Source organism: Anabrus simplex, chromosome 10 (genome assembly GCF_040414725.1).
Source record: "Anabrus simplex isolate iqAnaSimp1 chromosome 10, ASM4041472v1, whole genome shotgun sequence".
NCBI classification, from domain to species: domain Eukaryota; kingdom Metazoa; phylum Arthropoda; class Insecta; order Orthoptera; family Tettigoniidae; genus Anabrus; species Anabrus simplex.
Window position 1 is genome coordinate 54,676,022 of NC_090274.1, and position 7,967 is coordinate 54,683,988.

Genomic DNA, 7,967 nt, shown 5'->3' on the forward strand with positions numbered 1-7,967 from the left:
TTTGGTGTTCATCCAACATAATTAATTAAATCCCAGCTATAGATCACTAGAGAGATCTGGAGTAAAATGAAACATCAAAATTGACATGCAAGCAACCTAGATGACATCAAATTAAAATGCCAGCACATGGTGACTGAGGCCATTAGATTATTAATTTCTAATTCGCTTGGCTCAGAGCTGAAAGTATTATTCACAATGCATAAACCCTTCGATCACCTAACTGTGCGGCCCTGGTTTTGATTCTTGATCCTGTCAAGGATGCTGACTGAACAGAATATTTGTTTAGGTGCTCGCCTTCTATGCTGAAGATCTAGTGAGGCAGTCAGTGCATATTTATAAGCTCTTCAAAGTATCTAGATACTCATACCGGAAGGTTTACTTGTTTAGTGTAAAATTCCAGTTGAAGAATCTGATTTTTGAAAACAAGAAAAAAAAAGAGGTGTGACTATTATTTAAATTTCCATAAAATGGCATTGAAATTTTGTCTGATTGCATCATTCAGCTATTAAGACTGTACCAATCTCAATTGGTTATGGGTATGTTGCAACAGAAAAATCCAAGTAGAATACCCACAGACATTGATGTACTAAAACATTGCTAAGTAAAAATAAATATTTGTAATTGCCTGTACAATTTCAGATTGTTCATCATAGACCTTGCTCCTTGCTGCATGCCGATCATCAGATCAGATATCTACTGTTTTAAGAGCAATGTTTAACATTGTGTGGATGTTGTTTTTAGACTTGCAAATTAATTTTCAACATAAAATGGGATTACACTGACATTTGCTCACATATATCATTCAGTGCTCTGTACATCTGGTTATAGTTTTCTCATTTCAATGTATGCAAATTGGTATTTCATCACTGTTGTTCGTGACATTAGGATTATGTTGTCCACACCTGCAATACAATGCGTTATAGTTCCTAACCACAGACCAGCATGGGCTTTTAGATTCCATCCCTTTTTAACATTGTGATATGTCACCTGCTCAGTAATTGTCTTGTGGTTCAGTTTAGGGCATTGGCTCATCTTTCCCGACCTCAAAGTGTCATGTTAGCCACTGTTCTTATCATTTGGAACATTATTGTCATGATATGGTTTGTGAAAGGAGACAAAACTTAGTTTTCCACAAAGACCTTTTTGGAAGAAAACTGTGATTATTTTACTGGCATAGACTTTCACAGCTGGTGTCAGCTGATGAACAAGGGATATATTTAGCAATATTAAGCTGTGTTGACATAGTAAATATGTCACTGTCCTTGCCAAGATGAAATGACATGACAGGATGGCTACTTCTACTTTTACAGCAGTGGGAAGGCTAGGTGACAACCATAGTATTCGCTAATCTCTTCTCTTAGACTGGGGTTGTTGAGCATACCGAGTGTGACCCAGTTGAGCACAGGTCGTCAAACTCTGCTAAATTGTAATCCTTCTCCTTCCATGTTGGAACAGTCGCCATATTATTATTATTATTATTATTATTATTATTATTATTATTATTATTATTAACAGTGATCTAACCTGAAGCTCTTTATGCTTCAGAAATGCTAATTTACATCATAAAAAATTTAAGGGAACAACTAAATATTAAAAGAAAGGAAAATCATGAGAAAAATCTTAGAGTCAAGAATTAAAAATGGATTACATTACCCCAAACCCAACTCGGAAATATATTTCAAAATACCTTAACTCACTGATACAATGAGACTGTGATGAATTCAATTTTCAAGCAATTAGGAATGAATGAATATCAAAGGGCTTACTTATCAATACACAAATTTTTGCAAATCAAACGTACAAGATCAGAATGGTATAAGCAAGTAGAGAAATATGTCACTGAATTAGAATCACTGAATCTGCATTATACGAATATAATCAGGAAAATTATTCACATAAGGGGATTTAAGGAAAGCGAGAAGAAACCAACGCGACGTACTTGTTCGGAGGAACAGAAATCGCAACAGTTGATGAAAATTAAGAACTATTGGGCAAGGAGTAAAGCTCAACAAATGTATTAGACAGCTAGCCAGTTGGGCTCATGAGGTTGAGTGTAACCCTGTTCCAACCCAAAATTACAATCCCTGGGCTGAGTGGAAATCAAATAATACCTGTACTCTTATACAAGTTACAAAGAAGTTTTTGTTGCATTTTCATATTGAAGGATACTCTTTGAATCGCAGTGGTAGTGTTCACCACACTGAGAAAGCTATAATTGTTCAGAAAAGAGATGCTGTTTGTAACTTGATACAAATGACAGTTCATTATAGGAGCACCCCATTGCATAATTTGAGTATTTTTCTGATATTCAAACTACTACAAATAGATCTTTGTTGCAGTATGTTACCTCGAGTTGTAGGTTTATTTTTCTATACAATTTTATTGGAGGGACTGGTTCATCCGAAAAGACGTAGATTTGTTTCCCCGTCAAGAAGTCGAAAAATTTGGCACTTCCATAAAGACTCGTGCCCCTGTGATTCATTCAGCCTGTACTGTAAAACAGTATGGTACCAGGTTAATTCATGGCTGGGCATAGGTCAAACCACTCTGTTCCACCTTCCCCTCCTCTAAGGATCTTCGTGACCTGTGTGGAGATAGCTTTGGTTTTAGTTCAGCCAGATGGTGTCATATTAAAATGTCTGCACACGGTAGTTGAGGCCATACAATTATTATTACTATTATTATTATTATTATTATTATTATTATTATTATTATTATTATTATTATGTCAGAGTCATTGGCTGAATGGTCAGCATTGAGGCCTTTGGTTCAGAGGTTCCAGGGTTCGATTCCTGACCAGATTAATTCTTCTGACTCGGCGACTGGGCATTTATGTTTGTCCCAACACTTTCCTCTTCATAATCAGACAACATACTACACTACCAACCACCACAGAAACACGCATTAGTGATCACTTCATCCCTCCATATAGGGTTGGTGTCAGGAAGGGCATCCAGCCGTAATACAGGGACAAATCCGTATGTGTTACACAGATGTGGGAAAAGTGGTAGAACATTATTATTATTATTATTATTATTATTATTATTATTATTATTATTATTATTATTATTATTATTATTATTATTATTATTATTATTATTATTATTATTATTGTAACCGCTATTTGGGACAATTACGATTACCATAATAATAATAATAATAATAATAATAATAATAATAATAATAATAATAATAATAATAATAATAATAACATAATACCAGTAGTAAATAAGATAATACTTAATAATATGAATAAGGAGGTAGAAATATGACGCAGTGGCGGAGAATTCATATAAACCAAAACAGGGAACACTTACAGGCCTAAAAATGACAACTAAGACAGGATGTGGAAGCTGCGGGAAGCCCTTATCGAGGTACATGGAACGTATGACGTTATGGGGGAGAAAAGACTTACAAGAAACACCCTCTAGCTCAACTATATTAAAAATGACAAGAAAGTTTTACAAAATACAGTTCCACGACACGGAAACAAGACGTACTTAAGTAACTTAACATAAAACTTGATTTAACAATGAAGGTGATGCTACATTAAAGGTATAGTTTAAAGCGAAAGTATTTAATGGATGAAAGAATTAAAAGTACGGCAATTGGAACCTAGGGTAAACTCGGACTCATCAAATTAAACTTTTAAGATGACATTAAGCGAAGAAAAAAGAAACACAAAAGGAATTAAACTAAATGAAACGAAACCGGAAAACATTGAGAATAACATTGCAAAAACACTCAAATAACACTTACCGCGGAAATATGGAGCTCCCGAGGGTAGCCCTCGAGCGCGAACGCTCGCGAGGGCGGTCGGGTGGAAAATGACGCCGAGCTCACGCATCATTTTTCGAAGCCGGCCACAAGGCCGGAAATGGCCCAATTACAATCAACCAATAAGATCAAACTTACCCTAGATTCCTGGACCTTTTTGCCAATAGGAAATCTTGTGACCATATATGGTCATTTTAACATCGTTAGCAATTGCACAATTTCTGGAACATTACGTTTACAACACCAAAATTTCATCATAGGAAACCACACGTGTGGTACAGGTACAGGATGCTCCAAAATAAATCACCTTACAAATTTTACATCAGATTACATAAAAACTACATTTAAAAAAAAAAAAATCACTTCAAAACACTTTTGCATGTTGCAATGTTCATACAGTTCAATATTATCGTGATGTTTCCATATTTAAAAAAAATTTACAAACATATTTCAGTTACACAAAAACTTTAAAATTTATATTTCTAAACACATTGTAGTTCCAATTCTCCGTCCCACCGACCGGTGACAATTATTATTATTATTATTATTATTATTATTATTATTATTATTATTATTATTATTATTATTATTATTATTATTATTTACTGATATGACTTGCTCAGCCAATCAGCCATTCCAGAAATCTTGTTTTTCTGTTAATATATTACATAACAGGAACACTGCCAATTCTGTATCCATAGCATTTTTTCTAGATTATTTTTCTGACTTGTGGTAACATGGCACTTTGAGAATTGGTTTTGTGAAATCTTGTCTCAGTCTTCTTTCAATTGCTCAATTAACTTCCTTTCCTGGTTGTTTGTTTCAGTAAATGTTTTAATATATCATTCTCAAGTTCTTCAGTACTTGAGTGGTAATATCCTTGGAAATATTTAAACTGTGATCTCATGCTTCTTGCTCTCTTGATATTATTTAAAATGCATTATATATTTTTCTGCATTCATAATTGCCTCTGCTGTATTTTATTTTTGTGTACAATTCTCTTTTTATCAAATCTTACGAACAACTAGGCATTTGTATGCCTTTTGTAATGTGAATATTGCAGTCTTCTAGCCCTTAGTTGTACTGTACTCCTTTTAAGTGAAATGCTGAGTAGTCTGTTCTACTTGATGTATTTTCTGGGGAGAGCAGTCTACTGTATGATTAAAACTGTAACCATGTTCTGTACAGAAGTGGGAATAATGTATCTGATTATTTATCATATTACTAATGCAGGCATATCTTGAGAAATTTGTTTTTTTTTTTTTTAGAAAAATATGTTATCTCATACTTGCTTTTTTATCTCGTATTTGTTATACAAAAATATTCAATTTTTGTTTGTCGGTCTGTCTGCTCTGACATAATGCAAAAACAGAATTTCTTGAAACTTGTTAAGTTCAGAACTATACTATGAATTATTTAATTAGTAGGGTTCAGAAGTTTATGACCTAAAGAAGTACAAAATATGCAAGCAAATAAGCCCTAGAACTAGCTAAATATGACATTAAAAATGGTCAAATATGACTTAATCATTTTATGGATAGGTAGCAAGTACAGTATTACTAACATTAAACGTATCGATAAGTGATAATACAAATGGTAATACTAAATTCCCATGAAGGGAATTAGATATTTTTCCACCAATAGAGCATATAAAAAATCAGATCAAAATTGGATGTATGGCTTTTCAGGCGTTTGCTCCATTAACCAGCACTTCGTCTTAGGCGGGCATTAATTCCATTGTGGAGTTTTATCTCCCGTATGCAGTTATCAGACTGTGCCACATAAGAGGCTTCTGATAAGTTCACCTGCATACACCCCAGCATCAGTGGGTAGGGTCTGACACATCCCACTCTGACGAGTCTAGTGTCAGACCTAAGACGAAGTGCTGGTTAATGGAGCAAACGCCTGAAAAGCCATACATCCAATTTTGATCTGATAAGTGATAATACAGCAGACACATTTAATCATGCAAACTGATGGAGCTACAGTAGGTAAATTAAAACTTCATACATTCATTTAGTAGCATAGCCCTGAGGCACAATTCTCATTCTGTTTTCATAAATAAATAAAAATAAGCAAACTTGAAATATTAGCATGCTTTTTGGTATTTGTCGGCGTACATTCATACAGCGTCTCTTTCTCAAAATCATGTCTTCTAAACCCCGCTACCTGTCTCTTTTTGGAAGAGAAAGAAAAACACATCGACTACATTATTATAACACATTCGTGCCCATCATCTGAGCGGTCTATTTAAATGGCTGGACCAGCTATTCCAGCTGTTAGTGGCACATCAAACAGCAACAAATTATTTTCACAATAAGTTCTAAACTAAACAAGATATGGAAACAAAATTATGCACAAACCTTAAAGAAGTCCTCTAGTATCTCTGGAGGTTGTGTAGCTAATGTTACACCTTCAGATACTGGGCTTTCTGTCACGTGTCCAGGAGAATCTTCTTCACTGTCATCACTGTCACTTAGTTCAGGAATTACTTCATCACCTGAGTCTTCATCGAATAGGATGTCGGCAATTTCGTCAACACTTACATTGTCCCTAAGCACCATGGTTACACTTCAGAACGTGACTATACACACGCTTGTGCAATCACAAACCAGCTACGCAGCTAGCTTGGCCAGCACTAGCCTTCGTTCAGTACCGGAATAAAAATATGCATTTTAAGGGAAAATCTCCAAGGCCATGTGGTTTCTGGTGAATAGAAGCAGGTAGAAGCATTCATAAGGGTATTACCCTCATCTCTGTCGCACATATTTGTGACAAAAATAAACCGCAGCTGTGTAGGAACGGGTACAATTCAAGGTGGCGCTTAGCTGGGCTGACTTGGATACGGTCCACAACATGGACACGCGCTGTAGGCAGTAACTCAGATACGGGCGTGAATGTGTTAAAATCCTGTGTTTGAAACTCGATGCAGATAACGTACTTCGTTAAGATCGACATCTCAATTTAAACAAAAATGCTCAAAATGTAACCAAATATGACCTTAGCAATAAAAATGCCCAAAATTTAGATTTTATATGCAACATAAAATTGCTTCAAATGGGGGTCAGGAATCCATCATTCAGTTATTTTTCAGTTTTTGGGTAAAATGACCTAAGGAATGAAACATTGCCCACAACTGTACAGAACTATGGTGTGAAATGTTAAGGAAAATTATATCTTTCAGATTATAATGAATTGCTTACATGCTTCTTACCTATGAGTGAGGATTGTGTTCCTATTTTATATTATATTGTATATAAGTTAGTTATTGTTTGATTTGTGGAAAGAATGCTGCTTTAATTATTGCTTTTGCTCTTAAGATATGGTGTGCTTCATATTGCTAATGTAAGGAAAGTTCTATGTAATTGTGGACCTGAATATAGTTTTTAAGACATTGCCAAAGACCCTCGACCTATCACTATGTGCGTTTCCGCAAATCTCGTCATCACAATAAGTGTAACGCCTTAAGTATGTGGTAGATGAACAATGAGTGTGTATCAGTTGCTTGTCTTTTAGTGTTCAAGTCAGAGAATGGTATGTTACAGTTATGGCCTTTTTCAGAACTACTAGTAAGTACAGGTTTTATAGCAACTCATTGCTGTCTTATTGTACGTTCATAGAAGTTTTGATGGTTTTGAAATGTTATTTGATCTTAGATTACTTTTGTGACATTAAGAATCCATGGTATGGATCTGTTAAGGCTTGTTTTAAGGGGTTGTTGTCCTCTAATCCTGCTTCTCACTCTTCTTTATTTTATCCTAAACTTTTACCTCTTCTTCATCATTTCCATTTTCCAATCTTCTGGGCTGGGTTGTGAATCAAAGACCTCCACTGTTTTCTCTCTCTCTCCACTAATCCCTCCCTTCCTCGAATATTTCTTTTACTTTAACCCCTCTCTTCTCCATACTTCCCTTTACCTATCCATCCACATCTTCTGGGCCTTCCCCGTCGTCTTACTCTTATTATTTTATCTCCCTTTGGAACTCTGTTCTCTTCCATTCTCATCATGTGTCCATACTATTTCAACCTACTGGTCTCTATCTTGTGTTGCAGTTTAGGGAACCCAATTCTCTCTGATTTCTATGTTTCTGCAGTTGCCCACACACTTCCAAATCATAAGAAGAACAAGCTCTTCTGATGTTAGGCATTCAAGAAAAATGACCATGAAAAAAACATGAGGCAGTGCTTCC